Source organism: Ailuropoda melanoleuca, chromosome 6, assembly GCF_002007445.2.
Source record: "Ailuropoda melanoleuca isolate Jingjing chromosome 6, ASM200744v2, whole genome shotgun sequence".
Taxonomy (NCBI): domain Eukaryota; kingdom Metazoa; phylum Chordata; class Mammalia; order Carnivora; family Ursidae; genus Ailuropoda; species Ailuropoda melanoleuca.
In genome coordinates this window covers 119,388,006-119,412,815 of record NC_048223.1, presented here as the reverse complement: position 1 = coordinate 119,412,815, position 24,810 = coordinate 119,388,006, and the positions used below count along the sequence as shown (strand labels likewise).

Sequence of the window (24,810 nt, the reverse complement as noted above, 5' to 3'; positions counted from 1 at the left end):
CATTAACCTGACATCACAGTGAAATGATTACTTCTGCTGCAGCAGAGGCATATTTAAAACGAGACAGAAGCCTTCAACCAAAGGCTTCTCGTGCGTCCTAAACAGTCCCATGTGGCGGACACAAGACCAAATAATCCAGCTGGTCTTCAGAAGTGCCGGCTGACAACAGTTTAGGCTGGGGGTTTATCCCGTGCTTGGCAGAGCCTGCTACGAGGGGCAGGCTCTAGGCCACCTCCGTCCCCTCCATCTCAGCCGCACTTGTTGATTGTAAAATCTGTTTTAGATCCGGGGCCGGCATGTGAGATGTTATTTGAACAAAGGTTGCTATAGCTTAAAAAAAATGTTTGAAAACCACGAGAAGCCCAGCCATCGCCACAAACGGAGCCACAAAAGTAACGATGTCAGTTACTTGGAACTCAGAACTCATTTCCCCTCTCCCAGAAATAATAGTGAAGATTGCAAGTAGGACCCCAGACTGGTCCATAGATGCCTGCTTGTTCCCCACTGTGTCCTGGAAAAGCCAGGACAGATAGAGCAATGGCCACTGCAAATGAGTATTCTAGAACCAGGAGGCTCGCTGTAGCTCTCATAAGGGACAGAAAATATTAGTAATAAGTAATATTATTTATTGAATACATCGAATATGCCAGCCTCTCTTCTGGGTGGTTTCTATGAGTCATCTTGTGTGTTATTAATCAGAGTTGACCCTACCGAGCTCTTTCTGTGTGCCAGGCACTTTTCACAGATTTTTCTCATTTAGGCTTCTTAATAATCTATTTTATAGACAGAAAAACTAAGTCAGAGAAGTTGATTAATTTGCTTTCATTTGTTTGTGTTTCGATCATGTTTTTTAACAGCTGGCAGAATGACTGCTTTCAAGCCCTGCACCCGAGCGGGGCCCCATCCCTACAGAATTGCACTTCGGGCGGGAAGGGGGACAGGCCAGAGGGTGAGGCCAGCTGGCAGCAAGTCCTTGGGACTGGGAGAGCTAGCAGGTTTATATCCTGAGTCCCCACTTACCCGCTGTGGGAGCCCAGCAAGGGGGTAGCCTCTCTGAGCCGTGTCCTCGTCCGTTTACCAGGGATTACTGTAGGAGCCATCTCATGGGGCTCGGTGAGGATTAAGTGGGAAGTCGTGAAATGTCTTAGCATAGTGCCAGGTGCCTAGTAGCTCAGATCTGCCCCCTGTTTCTCTGAGTCACTGAATGAAGAGCTATAAGCCTTACCTTAGCCATAAGACTTAAGCCACTTCTGGTGATTTCTGTAGAGGCCTAATTATCTCCTCTAAAGTCACAGTGGGAAAATTCTGTCATGTCCAGGATATAAAAATGGTGACTAGCGTGCTGCTTCGCTCAGGTTTAGCTCCGTGATGGTGGACTTGAGCCCCAGCATATCAAACCCTCTCCGTCTTTTCTAGATAGTCACGAAATTCCTGAAGAAGTAAGCAGGGCCTTGAAGCAAACGCCGCAGACGAATGGCCCCATCATCTTTCCCGATTAGTCTGTGACAAGGTGGAGTGTGTGAAGGCCCAGACATGGGTCTGGGTCATAGGCCAGCATGTCTCGGGTTCAGGGACAAGGGTGACTTTGAAAGAAAGGCCTGTGTCTAGGGTACTTGAGGTTTGCTCGCCCCAAAGACCTTATGGGATGGGGCTTCTCCAAAAGGTCTTATTTATACCTTTCTCTTGTTTCTTTTCTTTTCAAATGTTGTGAGTGAAGGGAGAGAGAGCTTACCTTTAAATGAAAACTTGTTTTGTGGATCCATGAAGGGAAAGATTGGAAAGGGATTGAAAACAGCCTGGTGGAGAAGTTATGTCTTTGAGTAAGATAAATGGATGGAGGGATGTCTGGGTGGCTCCGTCGGTTAAGCATCTGCCTTTGGCTCAGGTCATGATCTCAGGGTCCTGGGATGGAGCCCTGCCTTGGGCTCCTTGCTCAGCAAGGAGTCTGCTTGTCCCTCTGCCCCTCCCCTTGTTCCTGTGTGTGCTCTTGCTCTCTCTCTCAAATAAATAAATAAATAAAATCTTTAAAAAAATGGATGGAATTCTCCAAATACAGTAGGCTACAGCTGAAGGCAACCCAGCTCTCCAAAAAAGTGTGCACGTATATGTACATAAGTCTATTATGAATCGAACCGATAGAAAGGATTAAAACACACAATGTACGAAAGCTAAAATATTCACTAATCTTAATTGTAAATTCCTTACACCTTAAACTTCAAGGTGACCTTCTATTTATTGCAAAATCCACAGTCCTTATAATTTATTACTCGAGAGTGTCACAGAATCAGACTATGAATAAACACTTGAGTACAATTCGAATCAGCAAAGTTGGTCCCATCACTATCGGTCAGTGTACTTCTAGTGACTGTCCGACTAAGTCTTGCTGGTTGGTATTTTCCATGAGACTAATGTGGCACCACGAAGATGCCTATCGAAACTTCGCTCATTTGTCAGCGATGTGACCGACTTCTTTGCTGAATCAAGTAATAGTTTTCTAATACTGCAAGAGTATTTTCTTGATTCTTTTGTACTAGTCACAATGGAAATGCTATATACAACAAACTGACATTTAACTGTCATTAACATTTTCTCACTCTCGTAAATCAAGACAATAAGCAGAACAACAGCTCCCACTGATGCCTGGGGCGTAAATACTCCTGTCTCCTGTCGTGGCCATTTCAGGCTACACAGGTGACCTCGCCACGATGCGAGGTCCGGTACTGCCACTGCACTGTATTTCCACCCCACAGATACAACAGATGCAAATATAACTGGCATTAAATAATAAATTTATAAATAATAAAAGTAAATACATAATAGATGAAAAGTAAAATAGGTAGGAAGGAATGAGTTTTGAGTATTTATTACTTTTGACTGTAAGAATTAAATACATTTATGTATACCTTAATTTTTCATATGACTGTCTGTAGCCAGCTCACCAAATCCTTGAACACCAAGGACCAACTAGTTGCCCGACCAGGGGGCCTCCGCTGCACACTGGCTGAGACGGTGGGAAGACAGGCGGGAGGGGAGGCCTGAGTGAAAAGGCCAGGCTGGGCCGCGGCTCCCGGAGGCAATGCTGAGACAAGCTGGGGGGCAGGTGCAGAGAGCGTGCTAAGCTGCGGGGATGGACCATGGCTTGGGGGAAGCCATCTTGACCCATACCAGGAAAACCAAACACCAATTTGCCCTAGCGCCGTCCTTCACATTGCTAACTGCCGCCCTGAAGCTTCTCACCTCTAAGGTCCCAGCTTGAAGCCCACTTCGGCAGCTGCCCCCCCCACATCACTCAGGCCTGCGCAGGTTCACCTCTGACCTCTGGATTCCTGGTAGCCCGCACGGCCTCCGAGGGCAGACGCTGTCTGGTGTCCTGCCTCATGCTCAGGGCCCGGCGCACAACGTGGCAGTTAGGAGGTGCCCAACCACCCCCTATTGGAAACGTCAAGTTAAATGGCTAATTCCGGTCTGTAATGATGCCAGGCATTGCCTTCCTCAACCTTATCTCGGGTCCCAGCTTCCTGTTTGGGCTCAGGTTGCAGATTAAAGGTGCAGGTGAATTGCTTGGCTTTATCAACTGGGCACACTTAGCCGGGTCACTTTTCAGATTAAAGAAACGAGGGGAGGGGATGCTTGGGCATGAGTCACAGAGGGAACCTCTCAGGCTGGTTTCCTTAATCTCAAAGCAGTTTTGTTCTCTTGTTCATTCGTTCATTCATTCATTCATTGATTCATGCGTTCTTCCAGCACTTTACAGCTTGTCACACCGACTCTGTGCCTGCCCTGAGCAAAGGTCTCCGTCTGGCACCTGATTCCTGATCTGTCACTGACAGAGCAGTATTTGTAAACAAGTCTTCTGGAATCAGCCAGACGTGGCTTCAAATTCTGGGTCTTTATTGATAGCTCTGAAAACTTGGGCATGTTCTTAACCTCCCCGAGCCTCAGTGTCCCTCCTTTGCACAAAGGGCTAATCAGGTTGATCTTGCAGGGCTGCTCTGGGGTCCACAGGTGATGAAATATTTGAAACAACCAGCTCCAAGCTGGGGCTCCATACGTGTTGGTCGTGAGCCCACTGCGCACGCCTGCCCACCTCCAACGCATCTCTTTTCCCAAAGCATTTTTTCTTGCGGAGGGTTAAACCATTTGGAAAACCTGCCAATCCTTCGGTGTCCTTCAGAGCTGCCCAAGGTGCAGCGCCCAGACCACCAGCATCTGTCGACTGCGGAGCCTGTTAACTTGCAAATTCCGGGGCTCTGGTGCGGTTTTCTAGAATCAGAACCTCTGGAGGCTCAGCAGAGGGCATTGCAAACACATTGCTGATGCAGAAACCCCTGCACTGGATACTCCCAGCCTCTGAGAAGCCCTGTGCAGCAACGGTTGATGCCAGCCATGGAGACTCGGTTTGCAGACAAAGCAGTGTCTAAAAGCCTGTGTGCTTAGCAAGGAGCCTGGAGGGGAAGGAGCGAAGCTCTGCGATACTGTGGGCGCGGCTGGGCTGCGGTAAGATGGTGGGGAAGGCGGTGCCAGAGAGCAGGGTCCTGGCTGGGCAGGAGCAAGCCAACACCCCCTGAGCCTGTGGCTGGAAACCTGCCCCGCCCTGGGGGGGGCAGCACAACTCAGGTGCCAAGTCCTCCAGGAATTGCAGGGGAGGGTCGGGACCTGCACCGGGTCCCCGCCATTCAGTTCTCCAGGTCCGCCTTGGCTTCCACCCCTGTGCCCTTTTCCCAGATCGTGTGCCCTGGGGATGCGAGGGGCTGCTACCACTTCCGGTGAGGCACCAACACCCCTGCCCCCTGCTCGGAAAAGAGGGGAGGTGCTAGCGTGAAAACCGCATTCAAGCCCTGACTCTGGTCTGGGTCAGGAGGGTGGCGTCGGAAAAGTCCTGTGCCTCTGTTTGCTCGTCTGTAAAGTGGGGGGATGACAAAGTCCACCCCTCAGGATTGTGGCGATGAAATTGATGGCATCTTCAAAGCCTGCCATGAAGACCGGTGCAGAGTAGTCGCTCTGTGAATGCTCCTTGCTCCCCACCCAGCATTCCAGAAAGGAGCCCAAGCAGCAGCCAGCCCCTCACGGAGCCAAAGTCCACAGTCCAGGTTGACCCAGGCAGCTCTGGCTGCCCCAGCATCCCGAAGCCACCCACAGAGATGATCGTGTGTCTGGTGTTATGCTCTGACTGCTAGGCCTGCGCTAAACCCAGAAGGTCTGCATGTTTAATGGAATGGGAGGGAGAGACAGGAAGGGGTGAGGCGTTGGGAGTCCTCGGATCCAGAGCTCACGGCCCACAGGCAAGCCCGGGATGTTCAAGCCGAACTGGAGGTGCCAGTGGCCCAACAAGGACAAGGAGAATTTGCCAAACACCCAGCTCCTTGGCCTTTAACTGGGAACGAGTAGATGTGGCCATGAAGCCCCGAGCCTGGGTCCGAGCCTGGGGCCGGCGAAGCAGGGACACGTGGTTCCCCACGATTCGGGCTCAGGGCAGGGGCAGCTGCTCACAGAGGGGGTTGCACTAAAACTCCAGAAAGGGGCTGGCCTGAGGACTGTGGGCTCTTCTCTGAGTGGATTCCCCGTCTCCCTCCGTCCCCTTCCACTGCTTTCCCTGGGTTGTCATCACACATGGGGCCTTGGGGGCAGGGCCAGGGCCCACTGTGACACCAGGAGCAGCAGAGAGCAGTGCAGGGCGAGCAGGAGGGCCCCCACCCCGACTGTGCTGGAGGCGCAAGGAGAACTGAACTCCCGGCTTGGGGTGGGGCTTGCAGGGACTTCTGTGGCTTCGCAGCCACGGGAGGCGTGTGCTCTGTGGCCGCAGGGGCAAAACCACAAAAGGGGAAATTACCCGGGCCCCCCAGAGGCAAGAAGGGCATCTGGCGAGCCGTCCCTCACCTCTCCTTCTGCTTGGGGATTTCAGAAAGGCCTGGGAGAAACCCGTGAATTTGGAAGCAGGTTGCAACCCCACCGTGGCAGGGGGAAACTCGGCGGTGAAGATCTGCGTCGCTCATGCTTTTTGGAATCACAGGAGCTTAGAGCACATGCCTTCCTCTCCCGACTGCCCTGCGGGCCTCCGTGTTGGTCCACCCAGCCCCCGGCCCCCCTGGCCCCGCCCAGCCCACGAACAGGATCCTGTGCTGTGACTTCTGGCAGCCCCTCCAAACCACCACAAACATATGCTTCCGTGTGGGAACCTGTGGTCTAGAAGATTCTCCCACCTCGTCTCACGGGTCATGCCCACTCTCCAAGAATGCCCTGGTTCAGGGGCTCTGCTGATCTAAGAGCTCGTCTCTGCACCTCTGAACCTCCCCTGCTCTGCTGCCAGTCCCACCTCACGGCACACGACTCTTCCATGCGAGTCACATCTCCCCCATGCCAGGCTGGTTTCGGGCCCTGACCTTTCTTGGAAGCCTCTTGTCCTCCGCATCCTCCAGTGGTGCATCTGGGGACACAACGCAGGGTGAGTGCGGCAGCCCTGCCCTCAGGGAGCGGAGTTACAGCAGCGCCCCCGGGGCAGGAGAAGCCAAGACCCTCTTCGCTAGGCTTCCCAACCTCCAGAACCTCGCCTCTGCCTCCTCCTGTGTGTCTCTGAGCTGTGTCTGTGGTAGAAGCAAATGGGTCAGGCTTGGGGCGGGGGACCCCTGGGGCCCGGGCCAGCTGCAGTTCCCCCACAGTCCTGGGTCCCGGGGGGGGGGACCCCGCCTGGTCCTGAGGACTGAGGCGTCCTTTCATCTGCCTCGTGGTGAAGCTGCTTTTGCTCTTCTCTGCCCTTCGGTGGCCGGGGTCCCTCCCCACAGAAGTCCCAGCAGAGAGGAAAACAGCAGCCCCTGTGGGGCTAAGGGGGTCTGATCACGCCTGCGGCTACACCACCTGACTCCCAGCACGGCGGCCCACGGTGCCCCTCACCGCCTCGGCCTTGCTTCCCGGACTGGGGGAGTGGGCGCTCCCCCACCCCCTGGCGCTGTCTTCAGGTCCCATACTCATCCCCGTACTAAAGCACTTGTGCCCTCATCTCCCTGCCTAGATGGCAGACACGGCCAACCTTCGTCCCATCTCCCTGGTGACGCCAAAGGCAGGAACTCAGTAGGTCCTCAGAGTTGTCCAACTGCATCGCTGCTCAAGCCCGCAGCACATCCAACACGAATCTGGCTTCTGGCCAGTAGTTCCCAAGCTTCCCATGGACCAGCTTTGCCCCCAACCTTGTCATTCAGGTAAAAAAGTGCGTCTCCTCGTCTCTAGACCCTGTCCTTGAGAGATGCAGGTGGAAAGGGGAACTTAGGTGGCCCAAGGAAAGAGGCAGGGACGTGGAGACATCTCAGACCTTTGGCAGAGAATCCCAATGGCTAACTTTCTAGAGGATTTGACAGTTTTCTAATCATGTACAAATGTGCAAGCACATGGTGAGTCTCCAGTAGCCAATTTCACCAGATCTTTAAATCCAACTGCTGACATTTACTAAGCACTTGGACCTTCACACAAACCCCAGGAGGCAGGGGAAATGCCAGAAGTTTCCTTACAGCTCAGCTAAAGAGAAGCAAAAATGAATTGGAGAAATAATAATAAAGCCAATTGTAGTTTCCACACTATTCAGCTGGTGGAACTGCTATGCAGGAGTTATCCTTGTAACTCCTTCCCTCCAGGTCATCTCCCTGCTAATACAGATGACAGAAGTGTCCCTAAGACGAGGTGACTGCTCAAAGGCAGCAGTGGGTCCCTGTGGCCAGAAAACAGCAGAGCTGGGGTCTGATTCTAGAGCCTAGACTTTTCTTACACTCCCAATGGAAGGATGCTTCTAACATTTTGTCCCAAGGTGATGGATCCCACTCCGAGCCCTTTGGGCTTAAGAAATTTTCTCTCCCTTTCCCACATGAAAGCCACTTGCTCACTAGTGTTCTCATTCCGTGTGCTTGGGCCAAGCTGAATCTACACTGCTTGTTATGGGCTGAATTATGACCCCCTCCAATTCCTAGGTTGAAGTCCTAACTCTCAGTGCTTCAGAATGTAATGGTCTTAAAAGAGGTCATTGCATTAAAATAAGATATTTAGGGTGCGGTTTAATCCAGTATGATGATGTCCTAAAAAGAAGAAATTTAGACACTTGGAAGATACCAGAAATGTGCACATGCAGAGAATTGCTCGAGTGAAGATACAGTGAGAAGGCAGCCATTTCCAAGCCAAGCAGAGAGGCCTCAGAAGAAATCAAACCCCTTGACACCCTGATTTCAGACTTCCCCCTCCCAGAACAGTGAGAAAAAAAAATCTGTTATTTAAACCACACAGTTTGACAGATTTCTTTATGGCAGCCCTAGCAAACTAATACAGCACCCCGATCTCAAGTTACAAGGCCGTATGCACCTATTAGAAGGGCTAGGAACAGGGGCACCTGGGTGGCTCAGGACGTTGAGTCTGACTCTTAATTTTGGCTCAGGTCATGATCTCAGGGTCATGAGATCTAGCCCCACACCGGGCTCCATGCCGGGCATGGAGCCTGCTTAAGATTTTCTCTCTCTCCCTCCCTCTGGCCCTCTACCCCCCCCCCAAAAAAAAAGAATGGCAGGGAGGAAGACTGAAGGGTGGGAGGGAGGACATTACCAAGTGTTGAGAAGGATGCCGAGCAGCTAGAAATCTCACGCGTTGTCGGGGTGGTGTGGGGAACGCTCGACGACACAACCACTCTGGTTAGTTTCTTAGAAAGCTAATACACCTGTGTGACCTGTTGATCCTACCCCCAGCTGTTTACCCAAGTTAAATGAAATTTACACTCACCCAAAACCCCAGACAGACGCGATGATAACCGCTTGGGTCCTCATCCTCGCGCACTGGAAATAACCCAAACGGCCGTCCCCCCTGGTGCGAATCGTGCGTGGCACATCCGTGCGGGAGGAGACCGCACAACGGTGAAGAGGAACGGCCTGTGGATCCGCAGCCACGTGGGCGGATCTCAAGTGCGTTAGGCTAAGGGCAAGAAGCCGGTCTCCGGAGGCTATGCATACTAGGTGATTCCATGCTGTAAACCACCCGTTTATCTTTCATTCGTATCCCGTATAGTCGGACTACAGGATTCAACTTGTGCAACATGGAGGAAAGAGCAAAATTATAGGAATAGAACACAGATCAGTGGTTGCCCGGGGTTGGGAGTGCGGCGAGGGCTTGAGGCAGAGGAGGAGAAGGAAATCGTTTGGGATGGAGCCGCTGCTCTGTTCTGTGTGATTGTGACGGTGGCGACGTGACTACACACCTAGAAATGTACACTCAAAAGAGTGTGTGGAACCATATGGAAATGCATACCATTTTTTCTAAGTGAATAAAAATGCGGCTGCAGTTCAAACCAAAGCAAACTTGCAGGGCCAGGTGCGGGCAGCTGGGGTGGAAGGTGGGTAGCAGCCCCGTCCTGCGCAGGGCTCGTCCTCTCCTGCGCGTTCTCTCTTTGATCATCTCTCATCCCGTCAGGCAGGGCACTGAGTTGCCCCGTTTTATAGATGTGGCAACAAAATAGAGGTTCAGGAACCAACCCCAGGATTGGTGGCTTGGTGATCCGAAGTGCCAACCCAGGCCTTTCTCACTCACACTCAGTTCAGACAGGACAGCTCCCTGGAGCGCGAGAGAGACAGGAGAAACATGGGGGTTGATGCTGCGGTCTGGGGTCCCTTTGATTGGCGGTCCCCTGAGGGAGGAACGGAGTCAGGTGCACTGGGGAGCGTTGCACGCTCATGAGCTGTGTGAACAATTGAGAAGTGCTTCTGGGTTTGGGCCTTTATGGGCCTGGGCAGAAAAGCACCTCACAGCCCCCCCGGAAGTGCTTGGTTTTGCAGGGAGGGGTCCTTGCCCACAGACCCCATTCAGCCCAGGGGGGCTCAGCCCAGCAGGGTGACAGCGGGCACTGCTCTGGCTGCAGGCACAAAGGGGTGGGGGGTCAGACCCCAGCAAGAGCCTTTATTGTGGTTTGAAATGAAAAAACAGGTGACAGAAGGTAAGTAGTTCAGAACTGGCTAGCTGGAATCCTGTCAGCTGGCTCAGGGGTGCGGGGCTGTCCTAGCTGTAAGGTAGCCCGGCCCTGAGCGATTAGGAGAGGGGAAGGTGGGCTGGAGTGTGGAGCTCAACAGAGGAGCACGTGGACTTTGAAATGGTTTACATATGAAAAACCGCGCTCAGTGGCCAGTGGTTTGCCGTCTCTAAGAACTGGCCAGCCCTGGGAGGAGCGGTCCCTCCAGGGTCCACAAGGCCCACAGTGCAACGTGTCAGACCATGAAAAATACAGAATAAAAGGCCAGTTAACAAGCAAGCCCCCAGATACTCAGCCAGGTGCCAGCACTCTCTCGGCCTGCCTTACAGGACACCCCACAGACAGGTGTTCCCACTGCCTCCTACCTCACTCCGGAGCTGGCCTCGCAGGAGTTTGAGAGAGCGCTACCTGGAGGGGCCAGGGTTTTCTCTAAGGAGTCTGTCAGTGTAGATAAGCCGTAAGGTTGTCCCATCCGTGTGGGGTTTTGTTGTGACACAGGAACCTCACCAAAACGGAAAGTATTTTCACAGATACCAGCTGGCAGAGTCTCACAATCCATTCGTGAGGTGCTATGATCATCCCCATTTCACAGATGAGAAACTGAGACTCAGAGACATGAAGGGACTGACCCAGGTTGTATATCCATTCACCTGTCAGTGGACACGTGGGATGCTTCCACCTCTTGGCTGTTAGGAATAATGCTGACATCAACACGCATCAGCATGGGTGTACTTTTTAAAAAAGCATTTGAAGTGTTAAATAATGTTTGTTTACAAGTCACAGAGTTGTCACAAGGAAGGCCCTTAGTGAATAGAGATTAGGGTCTCCTGAGTAGCAAAGGTTCTAGCCCTCAGCAAGCCTTTGCTAGATTCCTGCTTTGGGGCCTTTGCTAGGACAGTTGGAAGCACCCCAGCTCCTCCTGGAGACGCTGCCCTGGAAAGAAAGAAGCCCTTGGAGGATCCTGCTGAGGGGAGAGCCTGAGACCCTGAACCAGCCAGAGACACGGCATGACAGTGGAGTTTCATCTCCTTCATTTCTCCCTTCTGTTCAAAGGAAAAACTGAATCTGAGGGAAGAAATGCCCAGAATTGGGGTTAAAAATAAAGCAACTGGCTCCTTTCCAAAGAAGACATACAAATGGCCAACAGACACGTGAAAAGATGTTCGACATTGCTAATCATCAGGGAAATGCAAATCAAAACCACAATGAGCTATTATTACCACACACCTGTTAGAGTGGCTAGTCTCAAAAAGACAAGAAATAACAAGTGTTGGCAAGGATGTGGAGAAAAGGGGGCCCTTTTGCACAGTTGGTGGGGATGCAAACTGGTGCAGCCACGATGGAAAACAGTATGAAGTTTCATCAAAAAATTAAAAATAGAAATACCATTTGATCCAGCAATTCCACTTCTGGGTATTTACCCACAGAAAATGAAAACACTAATTCGAAAAGATCTATGCACCCCTATGTTTACTGCAACATTACGTACAGTAGCCAAGATATATATGAAACAACCTAAGTGTCCACTGATGGGTTAATGGATAAAGAAGATCACACACACACACACACACACACACACACTGGAATACCATTCAGCCGTAAAAAAGAATGAAATTTTGCCACTTGCAAAGACATGGATGGACCTTGAGGAAGTTATGCTGATTGAAATAAAGATATACACTGTATGACCTCACTGTATGTGGAATCTAAAAAACAAAAATTAAAAAAAAAAAAAAGCTCAAAGATAAAGAGAATAGATTGGTGGTTTCCAGAGGTTGGGGTGAAGGAGGTCAAATGGTAGGAACTTCCAGTTATAAAATAAATAAGTTACAGGGATGTGATGTACAGCGTGGTGACCGTAGTTAATAAAACAGTATTGCATATTTGGAAGTTGTTAATGGCGTAAATCTTAAAAGTTCTCATCACAAGAAATAATTCTGTGTGTGTGGTGGCAGGTGTTAACTAGACTTACTGTGATCATTTCACAATATATACAAATACTGAATCATTATGTTGTATTCCTGAAACTAACATAATATTGTATGTCAATTACATCTCACATAAACAAACAAAAAACCCCAAAGAACAGTAGGCTCCAGCATTAGACATTTCCCCCATCCCTCTTTACCCAGATGGAGACTGACACCGCTTACTGAATTTCTGTGCGAAAGGCCTGGCTGGCACTGGCCCGTGTAATTCTCATCACTGCCCTGTGAGAAGCTGAGTGTATTACTACCTCTGCATTACAGACCAGGAAATTAAGGTTGGGAGGAGTTAAGGGACCGGCAAAAGGTCACGCAGCAGAAGGGACAGGGGAGCTGTGATTCCAATTTGGGTTCATGGGGAGAGAATCATGAGCCTTTCTTCTCAGCCTCTTAAGTGTGAGCCATCAACCGCTGGGTGATCAGGTCTCGAAGATTAATGAGTCATCGGGACTCTCAAAGCACTATCTGAAGGTAAACAAGTCAGTATCACCTCCCGCTTAGGGTTTGTGAGTGACTTTTCCTCCCTTGGGAGAGAAAGGTGGAAATCTACACCTAATTGAGCCCGAGACAGGGGCTCAGGTTTCTCCTGGGGCCGCCTTGCTTCTAACCCCCTGGGGGTCCTGGCTGGGTGCTAGTCTCAGGAGGGTCCCCCCTCAGCAGGGAAACTGGAGCAGATTGACAGACCTCCAGATAGAGGGAAAGCCCTGGGGGCACTTGGCTTAAGCCAGATCTGAACTGTGTCCCTCTGTCTTGCTCCCCAGGCAGGAGGCCCCCTGCAAGGCCCTGAGGACACTGATCTTATCTCCTCCTGGGGAATTTTCCCACAGGGAGGTGGGAAAGGTCAGTTCCTGGGGGCCTTGGGGCAGGCTCAGCCCCTTCTGCCGCAGAGGGGCCAGGACAAAGGTCCCAGGGCCTCCACATGTGAGCTCACCTGGGCCTGTGTGTCCTTCTAAGGCACACCAGCGAGTTCTGAGTGGGGGGTAGCCACGTGGTACCTGGCCGCAAGACAGCCAAAAATAGTTGTCAGGTTTTATTAAGCTCTCATTTGACAAGATTTAAAATTGGCTCCCACTTGAACATGGGTGCAGGATGAGGAAGTCCATCACTCTCAACGAGTAGGTCTGAAATGCCACCTCTTCATAATTCATACGCCATATGCACTATTTTTGCCACATCTGCGTTCCACAGTGCTGCTGTGTCAGTTTTTAATGAGGTCTATTATTTTATTTCTTAGTAATTTTTAAAAGTATCAACAGAGGTCAATGGAAAACCAGTACTAGTATCCATGTATTTTACATAGAGAGACACTGTAAAAATAAACAACGAATACTCGCCATCGACGCGAACGAACAGTCTGCGCAGACGCGCAGTAGCGCCCATGAATTTCACAGCTTCAGGAAAGGAGCTGGGCCCAGCTGATTGCATTTGTATGAATGATGTGAAAAACAGGCAGATGTAACCTATGCTCTTCAGAGTCAGGACAGTGGTCCCCCTTTGGGGAGGGAGATAGTGAACCGAAAGGGCCCCGGGGAGGGGGCTTCCGGGAACCCAGAAAATGTTTTCTGAATTCCGAATTACCTGACTGCTGGTTTCACAGATCATTCAGTTTGTGATAATTCACCCAGTTGAACAGCACTTATGGTGCTAAACTTCAATATTTAAAAAAGTTAAAAATCAGTGGAAACACAGCAAACCAGCGAGGGTGCGTATCAAAGTCGGGGGGCGGGGGGGACCATGCTGGGCTGGGAGCTCTGAGCCTGAGCACCACCGCTCCCTGTGGTCCAGAAGAGGGGCTGTTCGGAGGAGAACTAGAAAGGACGTGGCTTTTTCCCTGCGAGATTTCAAGTCCCAGCACTCGGGAAAACACGGAAGGAGGCAGCTTACCCTCTGCTCCAGGTAAAGGGTTGCCATGAACTCTGGGTGGAGAGCTGGAGACACGGTGTGCTGGCCGGCAGGTGGCAGGAAGGGGCATGGGGAGTCAGCTGAATTCACCTCAGTGCGGGGGGGGGGGGGGGGCGGTGCCCCAGGCCCCATGGGAATGTTGGCCTTGAGGCCTTCCCAGGGTCTTGGAGCGGCCAGGCCAGCAGTGTGTAGCTTTGGGCTGCTTACGCACCCATTTCTTAGGTCTGGCCTAAAAAGTGGGCTAATGCCTCCACCCTCCCAGGGCTAGGCCAGCCCACAGAAAGGATCCACTTCTCCAGGTTGGCGCCAGCTCCGTGCCCCCCATTCATACTAGATTCTCAGGCGCTTAGAACCCAAAGGGCACATATGCCCACCCTGGGCATCGGCGGGATGCCCCATGGACACTGCCTCCGCGGGAGCCCTTATGCTCTGGGAACCCCGGCGGGCCGCCACCCCCAAGCGCTGAGCCAGAGCCTCCAGGGCGCCCTCCGCCCCCACTTGGGCGGACCTCCTGGGGCTGCTTTAGTATTAAGCGTTAATGATTAAATCCGGGTTCTCCATTAACCCCACCGCCAGCCTTTGTCCCCAGGCCGCCTAGGAGCCTCCTCCTTTGAAATGCCACATAAAAATGATAGATGCTCTCTTCCTCCCTCCTGTGATCCGCAGGCCCTCTTTCCCTTTAAAGTTTAAGTGGGGCGCGCCCAGCTTAAACACAGAAGCACAAGGCTGAGCAGGCGGGGCGGGGAGGAGCTGCGCCCCTGGAAGGAGCAGAAGCGGGAACCAGGGCAGCCCCCTCCCGCCCCATCAAGCTGCGCTTAGGGCCAGCCCTGCCGCTCAGCCAGGGATCACGTTGATGGAGATAATAGTAACATCAACCACAGGGGAAGAAAGCCTGACTGGTCCACGCGGCGGGGCGCCGGAATGAGCGTTGAATGAGAAAGGATGTAGGCACAGAATTCTGCACCACCGCCGCTCAGAGCGGGGTCCAGGGACCAGCCGCACTGGCATCACCTGCTCAGAGCGGGGTCCAGGGACCAGCCGCACTGGCATCACCTGCGAGCTGGTCAGAAATGCGCCTTCTCCGGTGCGCGGAATCAGAACGTGCACTTTCATTAGACTCGCAGGTGACCCGTGGTTCTGGTCGTAAGGGTAACAACACCAGCTAACACGGATCGAGGGCTTATCAGGAGCCAGCGCCGTTCTAAGCACTTTGTATAATTATTCTGTTTAATCCTTGCAACATGCCAGATACACCATTCTGTGGATGCCAAGGTTGAGTGAGGTTCCGGGAGATTTGGCGTCTTGCCAGAAGTCACATGCGGGAGGGATCGAAGCCCGGGCCGGGACAGCCTCGCATACAGGCACCCACGCAGAAACCCCTTTTAGTCCGCTTCTGCGCGTGCGCCGCATCAAGCTGGGGACTGTCCTTTGGGAGAACCAGGGGCCCACTCCTGGTGGCTGGGCGTGCACTCAGTTGAGATGGTCCCGTCGAAAGCACACTCGGCCACAGAGGGACATGCTCCTCGAGGCACCCACCTGCAGCGGCTCCGACAGGCAGAGGAGGCCCCTCACTGCCATATTCCAGCTTTTCTGCAGAAACACCAGCGCTGGGTGTAAGCAACCCCCCCCCACACGTACCCCCAGGTCTACTGTTGGCGCCACAAAAGGGTTAAATTAGAACTCAGCCACTACATAAATCTGTGTTTATCTGCTGCAAAGTAAGCTATTTAGGTTTCTGATTTACAATCCTCCGTTTTCATAAAAGTCAGTCATTCCCAGTAAAAGAATGTGGGTTAGATTTACAGGATCTGCGTTAGTCTTTAAAGCCCCAAGCTGGTCTATGACTCACTCTCTTTAATGTTTTTGCTCTAGTCCGGAGATATTCATGTGCAAAGAGAAAGATTCAGATCTCTGCCCTAAAAAATAAGAATTTTGGGGGGAACTAATTATAATGGCGTCAATTGTACTATGCTTGTAAACTTGCCCTCAGCAGGCCCCCCGGAGCCTGTTTTCCAAGAGTTTTATTCCACAATAAAATGTGCTCTGGTTTGCAGCTTGGCATGGAAGACCTCCAATGGTATGAGCGCATGTTTTTTCCTACCAAATTATTAGAAATAAACAGCCCACCAGTGGAAAGGCAGAAAAATTATAAGCAAGGAAAATAAATCTTGGAATGTTTGCATTTGGTGACTTTAATAAAATCGGTCACTTAGCCCAACAGCCCAACTGGCGAAATGGAGCCAGCCCGGTATTTTTATTTTAACGTGAGCTTGTGTTTTGCCAGTGTGAAATGGGGTCAAGGCAAGGCACCGTGGAAAAAGGCTTTGATGTCTCCTTGAAAAATATTTTGCACTGTGACTTAACGGTATTTCATGCCCTTCTCCCCCTCCCCCCCCAGCCCCCAGCATGATGAACTGCATGTCTAACTCATGACCATCACACGTAATAAAATAGAGCCATCACCAACAGCCCTCTTTCCAGACCTCTCCCCTCCCCCAGCGAAGTCAGAATTCAAGGCAGAATGTTTAATACAAAATAAAAATGCTGATCAAAATAATCAAATATAATTAAAGGGGATGGAGGAAACTAGCCTTTTAAACTTTTTCCAAAGCTAAGCCAAGGTGAAGGGCCCAAGTGCAAGAGGTGGCTTGGGGGGAAGGAAGGTCTCAGGGCCTGGGCTGTCGGCCAGGCCTGTTCGAACCGGGTTGGGAGGGAAGGTATGCCAGCGCATTGAGAAGCAGAGAAGGATGGGCTGCAAGGATGACGGAGAGCAATGAGCCCCGAATCAAAGCACACTCTACTGCGCCATATGTGTGAGAGAGAAAAGTGTGCTTGTGTGTGCAAGACTTTAATTCTGTCTCAGCAGGGGCACATTAGAGAGAGCACAGGTTAAAGTGACAGACTTGGAGTATCTCCTCTTAGTCGTGGGCAGGAAAGGTTTACTGTGGGCCTGCAAAGTGCAGGCTGAGGCCCCCGGACACACGGATGCATGTGACTTGCCCTTGACTTTTTCCCAGACCAGTGCAGGAGCAGAGGAGTTGACGGAGGGTTTCGGTGCAAGCAAGCAGCACCCATGGAACAGTCCGGATCTATCCGGTGTGGCCCATTAGTGTTTCAGTGGGGCTGCGACAAAAACCGTGTGGGGCTTCTTCCTTAATTTGTCTTCACCTTCACCTTAGTGCAGGGAATTCTTTAGGTAGGTCCTCTGGGGCTCTCAGAAATGAACAAAATATGGTCCTGGCCTGAGTTCATTAGCACAAAGAAGTCTCCAGAGCACTCCAGTAGGCCACAAAGAAGCAGATAAGGGCAGTAAAGAGAGAGAGAGAGAGAGAGAATACGTGCAAATCCAGAAACCAGGGAAGACTTCAGGGAGTGGGTGGTGTTTCTGGGGCTCCCGAGGACTATCCTGGAGAGGGGAGCAGCGAGGGTAATCCAGGGAGAGAGAAGAATGAAAAAAAAAAAAAAGTTGAGAAGTAGGAAGGTTGGCCTGTTTGGAAGGAGGCAGGAGCTCTTTGCAGGTGCTTCCTGGAACATGTGAGGAGTCCAGAGGTTAGGAAAGGGAGCCCAGGCCAGGGATGGACAGTCTTGCACACTCACTGAGGAACTGGACTCAGTCCTTTGAGTACCGGGGCCTTCCCTGACCCACCGAGTCTGGGGCTGTGTCCTTATTTGTGGCCACAGTGTACCGTCTCCCCCCCTCCCTGCTACAGAGCTCTTCACCCCGTGGTACAGCTCTGCTTGTCTCCCCTGTTGGACCGTGAGCCGCCAGAGCCTTGTTCACTGCTCCAATCCTAGCTCCTAACACGATACCCAGTGCGTAATAGATATTTGAGAAATATCAGAAGCAGAATGAATGCAATAGACTTTTCATGGTAATGAACTGAAGGCCGGCGTCAGAGACAGCCTGCTAAAGCCATTGGACTTTGGGTTTAGGGTCGACTGGAGCAACGGGACCCAGGACGCAGGGATCTGTTGGCGTTGGCTGGAAGCTGGGGAGTGTAGCCGCTGGAGGTAGGAAAAGGAAGGGATGGGGAAGGTAGGAAGCAAAGAAGTTTGGAGATGAGGAAGGTGAGCGAAGCACAGTGAATGAATGAATGAATGAATGAATGAATGAATGAATTCAGTTGGGATCTGCTGCATTTGAAGTGTGCTAGGCCTCTGAATAGAGGCTTTGCAGCAGCCAGGTAGACATTCAGCATAGAAACGTCTGCACAGTGAGCTCCAAGAGAGACAATGCAAAGAAAAAGCCAAGACTAGAGCCCAGAAGGCTGCCTATTTTGGGGAGATGGAACATCAGACACTGAATCTGAAATTCCCTTTTCTGTGAACCCCCTCTCCTCTACCTATTTTAGTTGAAATTGGTTTGGATTCACAGTGAGTCAGCCAATTTCCCTCTGATGTTGTTTTGATCTTAAACCCCCATAAATTGGAGGTCTCTTGAGGCATTTGAAGTGCACCCCGTCCAGCACATTGGGAAGTAGCCCGGCTGGCAGACACCTTGAACTCTGTGTCACATCGCAACAAACTGCCCTGAACAATGAACACGCCTCTACTCTGTAGGCTCTGGGCATCGTCTCTTCTGTAGGACACAAGCATTAGCTACTGGGAGAAGCATCTAGAAGCAGGTGTTCTCTGCTTCCATGATGGAGCTGGTTGAGAGGATCCATGGGTCATGAGCAGAGGGGTTGGCCCTCCCGGCCAGGGAGCAAGGGAATAGAAGCACAGTTGACTAAAGGTCAGAAATGAGGGAGCAAAGCGGGGGCCAGAATGGAGCTAAGGGCAGGAGGTGTTTGTTATAAAACCAGGAAAGATAGGCCCACCCTGAGCCTGGGAAGAGAGAGTATTTCTGGAGATTCCGAATAAGTGAGTCAGGAAGGAGAGGTGACAGAGAAGACCCTGCCCAAGGAGCCATGTCAGGCTAGAGCCAATGACAGGCTAGAGCCAGGGCCTCCACCTGAATAATCAGCCAGGATGGGCCTGGTGTCCTTGCAGGGGGCGGGAGAGAGAGTGAGGGAGGGCTTCCCTGGCTAAGGAATCCCACATGACTTTGAAGACAAGAGCTTTCCGTTAAGCTGGCCTCTGGAACCTTCCGCCCAGGCCGCATCTCTAACAAAACAGTCTTTCCTCTGGGCAGATCGTCTGGGGGTAGTGTGAGATCACTTGGTTACTCACCCCTGACCCCGAAGGAGAATACAGAACAGACTGTCCTCATCTCCCCATTGGAGATGTCAGAAGTGCCCAGGGTGGCCTCAAGTATGTTCCCGATATTACTCAAGAAGTTTCTGGAATCTGTGCCTCAAAACAGCTGCTCTGCTCTCCATGCCATGCTCTGGTCAGCAAGGGCTGCTGAGATGAACTGCAGAGAGTTTATTTACATTTCCAGGAGAAGACATGCTTTTACAGGAAGGATCCTCCCAGAAGTAGACAGCAGTGGCTTCCATCATGGGTCGGACCGGCTGGGTAGAGGGTCCAGTTGTAGAAGTGACGTCACCTCGGGATCTCCAGAGGCTGGGGGCTTCGTCCTGGCAGGAGTCATGTGGCACATTTAAAGTAATTTAAAAATTAAAAACTTTTGTACACATACCATAAAACTACCATATGAACCATTTTAAAGTGTATGATTCATTGGTATTTAGTACATTCACGACGTTGTGCAACCATTACCACTATCTAGTTCCAGAACATTTTCATCCCCCCAAAAGGAAACCATGTATGTATTAAGCAATCACTCCCATTCTCATCTCCCCACGGCCCCTGAAAACCGCTCATCTGCTTTCTGTCTCTATGGATTTGTCTATTAGGACACTCCATACAGGTAAAGTCAGATAATAATAATATATGGCCACGTCTGCCTGGCTTCTTTTACTTAGCACCCCTTTTCAGGGCTCATCTGTGTTGTAGCGTCTATCAGGACTTCATGCCTTTTAATTGCCGATTAATATTGCGCTGCATAGAAAGCACACATCCATTCATCCCTTGACGTACATTTGAGTTGCTCCCACCTTTTAGTTATTGCGAATAATGCTAGCACTGAACATTTATACTAGCTTTTTTTTTTTTTGAACGCCTATCTTTAATTCTTTTTCTATCTGCCTAGGACTACAATTGCTGGATCATACGGCAAGTCTCTATTTACCTTATTGAGGAACTACTAGAACGTTCTCCACAGCAGCTATTCCATTGGACATCCCCACTGGCGAGGTACGAGGGTTCCACTTTCTCTACGTCTTCTCCCATACTTGGTTTTCTTCTTGTTTCCGTGAGAGCCATCCTGGAGTGTGTGAAGTGCTATCTCACTCTTTGATTCGTGTCTCCCTTCTGACAAGGAGCGAACGCATCTTTTCATGTGCCTGCTGGCCGTATCTTCTGTGCAGAAATGCCTACTCAGATCCACTGCCCTTTTACTAATTGGGTTCTTTGTCTTTTTATTATTGAGTTGTAACAGTCCTTTCCGTATTCTGGAGATTGGGCTCTTCTAGATATCTGATTTGCAAATGCTTTCTCCTGCTCCGTAGGTTGTCTTTTCACTTTCCTTCTAGTGTTCTTTGATGGACCAAAGTTTCTCATTTTGTTGAAATCCGATTTATTTATTTTTTCTTTTGCCAATTGTGATTTTTTTGGCGGGGGGGTCATCTAAGAATCTGTTGATAAATCCGAAGTCTTGCCCTTAAGAGTTTTATAGTTTTAGCAGCTATATTTATGTCTGATAGGACCTTTTGCCAGAGGTGTGTGCAGAGTGAAAGACAGCAACAAGGAATGGTGCGGGACCCTGGGGCAAGGCAGGCAGGGCCACTGTTACCATCTCTGGGGACATTACTGTTACCAAGCCTGGGGACAGGAGAGAGAGAGAGAAGAGCAAGTGGAGTCAAGTCTGCCACTGTGTAGAAGGGGAAGGGACTGACTGCCAGGAGCTGTGTGCTTTGGGAGAGGGATGCCCCCATCCCGCCAACAGAGAGAAACTGGGGGATCTTCTGTTTTCTGATCCTTGCTGATGCTTCCATTGGTTGAACCCCACCAGAAACTAGATGACAAGGGAGCCACTGGATGCAATTGCTCCAGGTCAGTCTCCTGGGGCACTGAACAGCCTGGAGGAGGTGAGGGGTATAAATCTGGGGGCGTAGCCAGCAGGATAACAGCCCCCAAAGTCCTCTGGTCCTAATCCTCAGAACCCGTGACTACATTGCAGCCGTGGTTAAGGATCTTGAGATGGACCGATTGTTCTGGCTGATATGGGTCGAGTCCTTGTAAGGGGAAGGCAAGGAGGTCATTGTAAGAGTTTGAAGACGCTGTGCTTTGAAGATGGAGAGAAACACTATGAGCCAAAGAGTGTGGGTGGCCTCTAGAAGCCAAAAAAGGCAAGGAAACAAATTCTTCCCTAGAGCCTCCAGGAGGAACGTGGCCCTGAGGACTCCATAATTTTAACCCAATGAGACCCACTTTGGACTTAGGACCTCTAGAACTGTAGGATAATAACTTTGTGCTGATTTAAGCCATTTAGTTTGTAGTAATTTCTTACAACAGTAATCACAAAGTAACACCAGAGGGACAGGTGACGTTCCTCTCTGCCTCCCTCTGCCTGGGGACACCTGGGGTTACCAGTCCTGGGAGAACTCCAGGTGACCACATTTACTTTCTCTGGGAAGACCACATTTCACGAGCCTTGCTCGCTGCTTTCTCTGGGGTTGGGGGGTGCGCCGTAACTGCCCTTGTGATCATATTACACAGATTCGTTCAGAAGACGAGATTCACTCTGAGGGATAAAGAATCAGGGATTTATTATAGGAATTGGGTTTTATGCAATACTGGAACCTGGTGGAAAATTCTGTGCAAGGCTGTTGCCTCTGGTTGAGCCTGCAGTGGATTAGGTCAGCCAGACCAACAGAGGGAAGGAAAGCTGGTATGAAGAGCAGGAGAGCAGGGATCAGCTGGAATCCTTCAGGGGAGCTGGAACCCGAACCTGTCCCCCGTGCAACTTCGGTGACATGGGTGACCTGTTAGAGGAACTGTGCACTGAGCCACAGAAGTCACAGGCACCCGGTCCAGAACTTGAAGACGTTGGAGGAGACCCAGAGGGCACTGACGAAGCTGCCCCAGACCAACAAAGTGCCCTATACCAACCTTCGAGAACACAAAATGGCCACCGTACCATTGTGTCTTCCAAATTTCCCACAGGTGTCTCCTGTGGTCAGTCCGAACCCAGAGGCATATAGGAAAGGGAGTTGTGGGAATCGGGGTTGAGCCTGGCTGGGTTAATATGTTTCAAACCAATGGTGTGGAATGGTAAGTGTTTGTTAAGTGCTTATGTATCGTGGACCCCGGGTCCATTACGTCATTCAACCACCTTGCGATGACATCTGTTTCACAGGCAAGGAAACTAAAACTCAGGATGACATACGTTCCCAAATCATGTAGCTAGTCCAGAGAAGACACGCACGGCCGGTAGGTGCGTGAGAAGATGCTCAGTGTCATTATCCTTTGGAGATAGGCGAATCAAAACCACAGTGAGAGCCCTCTTCACACCCACGAGAATGGTTATGATAAGAAAAAAAAGGTGGACTCAACATGTTCTGGGAAGGCTATGGAGAAATTACAAACTTCATGCACAGCTGGTGCAAATGTAAAACTTTGGAAAAACATCAGGCAGTTCCTCAAAATGGTATAGGCATCGAGTTACCATACAGCCCAGCAATTGCGCTCCCAGGGACAAGAGGAAAGTCAGCACACATCCGTGCAAAGTATGGCACACGAATGTCTTCGGCAGCCTTATTTGTAATAGCCAAAAAATGGAAACAACCCAAATGTCCATTAACAAACAAATGGGTGAATGGAAGATGGTCTATCCACACAGTGGAATAGTACTCAGCCATGAACAAGAATGAAGTGGTGACACGCGACAACATAGATGAACCTTGAAAACGTTGTGCTAAATGAAAGAACCCAGACACAAACGGCCACCTATCATATGATTCTGTCGACATGAAGTATCCAGCGCAGCAAACCCATAGAGACGGAGGGCAGATTCGTGGTTGCTTAGGGCTGAGGGGTTGAGGGTAAATGGAGACTGACTGCTGATGGGCACGGGTTTTTTCGCTTGTTCTAAAATCGTATGGATGATGGCACAACTCTGTGAATATACTAGAAACCCACGAATTGTATGCACAAGTATATGGGGGGATTGCGCGGTATATATATCTCAATTAAGCTGTTAAAATCATGCCGCTAGTAAAAAGCACTGCACAGAATCCAGCCAGGGTTTTTCTGACTTCAAAACCGTGCTCCCCTCAGTAAAAGTGGATCCCCAGCTGGGTGGAAGGGTCACCTGGTGAGCTTGTTAAACATACGGATTCCCTGGCCCACTTCCCGGAGTCCAGTTGAGTCGAGGTGGTGAGGTTGGGAGTCTTTGTGCTTAAAAAGATCCAGGTGAGTGGATCTCACCTGGGGGCCACACCTGGAAAACCACTGTCCCCGGCTCTGCATCTCACGGCTAACCACGGACATTCGTCCGTGAAATCCGAGCACGTGGCTGAGTAGAGGGAAAGGAAGGAAGGAGGAAAAGAAAGACACGGAAGCTCGTGGACTGGGACATGTATGGGAGCGGGACACAGTGGAGGGCCAGGTCGGAGACCCATTCCAGGGAGGGCACATCAAAAAGAAAAGGAATGTCAAAGGTGTGTGGAAATTTCTCCAGAGGGGAGAGAGAGCAAATACACACTAGTTGAGTTTGCCACCTGCCTGGGGCTTCCAGAATCACTTGCTTCACCCTCAAGTGTAATCCTTGAGAGGAAGAGAATTTCAGCGAACTTGAGGTAACCAGTTCTCTGGGCTTCTTTTTGAAGAACTNGTGAAGAGCAGGAGAGCAGGGATCAGCTGGAATCCTTCAGGGGAGCTGGAACCCGAACCTGTCCCCCATGCAACTTCGGTGACATGGGTGACCTGTTAGAGGAACTGTGCACTGAGCCACAGAAGTCACAGGCACCCGGTCCAGAACTTGAAGACGTTGGAGGAGACCCAGAGGGCACTGACGAAGCTGCCCCAGACCAACAAAGTGCCCTATACCAACCTTCGAGAACACAAAATGGCCACCGTACCATTGTGTCTTCCAAATTTCCCACAGGTGTCTCCTGTGGTCAGTCCGAACCCAGAGGCATATAGGAAAGGGAGTTGTGGGAATCGNAAGATCTGGCCTGGCACACACTTACTGGATCTTCAAATCCAAAAATATACGAGGAAAAACAGGAAGGAGCAATTGGCTTCATTTTGCTAGGCTAGTCTAACACTCGAAGTTGGCCATCTTTGAACCTATGGATTGAAGATGGGGCGAGGGACCTACAGTCTCTGGGGAAGCAAAGGGAGGTTACAGTTTTCTGAGCTCTGGGTGAGGGCTCCATTGACGGGGCTGGTGGTGCTCGAAACGGCCCTCTCCTTCTGAGGGGGGTAAGGGGGGTGGAAGGAAGAGCTGAGGGCCTCTGCGCATTCTCCGCTAGAGCTTCCAGAAGGAACGCCACCGACACCACCTTGACTTTAGCCTGCTATGCCTGTGTTGACGCTAACCCGCAGACTGCAAGATAGGCTTCAGTTGCTTCAAGCCGGGACCTTTGCGAGAACTTGTTACCTCGTCCATAGAGTATTAATACCCGGGTGAAGATCACGGATGTACGAGTCTTTGAAAAGTGCTACCTAGACGGCCATCGGACGAGTCCTGTGGCTCAGAGGCCAGGAGGGGTGGGCACGTCTGCGGACTCGACACCCCATCCCTGCAGATGAATGTGTCAGACTCGCCCTCCCTCCTCCTCCGGGGCCCTGTCCGGGTGGATAAAACTCTCCAAGACCTCGATGAGCCGCATCACCCCTCCTGCACCCACTGAGGGAGCTACCTTCGCCCCCAGCAGAGGGGAGGGCCACGGGACAGAAACGAGCAGCCTGTCCCCTTTCCTCCAG

The 24,810-nt window shown here is 51.0% G+C and overlaps 1 long non-coding RNA gene across 1 annotated transcript in view; it reads left to right on the top strand.

Moving 5' to 3' along the window:
* Positions 1-6,340: 6,340 nt before the first annotated feature.
* Positions 6,341-24,810, top strand: part of LOC117802764 — a 34,837-nt gene continuing 16,367 nt past the window's right edge. The window contains exons 1-2 of the long non-coding RNA XR_004626288.1: positions 6,341-6,442; positions 19,970-20,073. This is a non-coding gene — a long non-coding RNA (uncharacterized LOC117802764). The remainder of the gene's footprint in view (positions 6,443-19,969; positions 20,074-24,810) is intronic.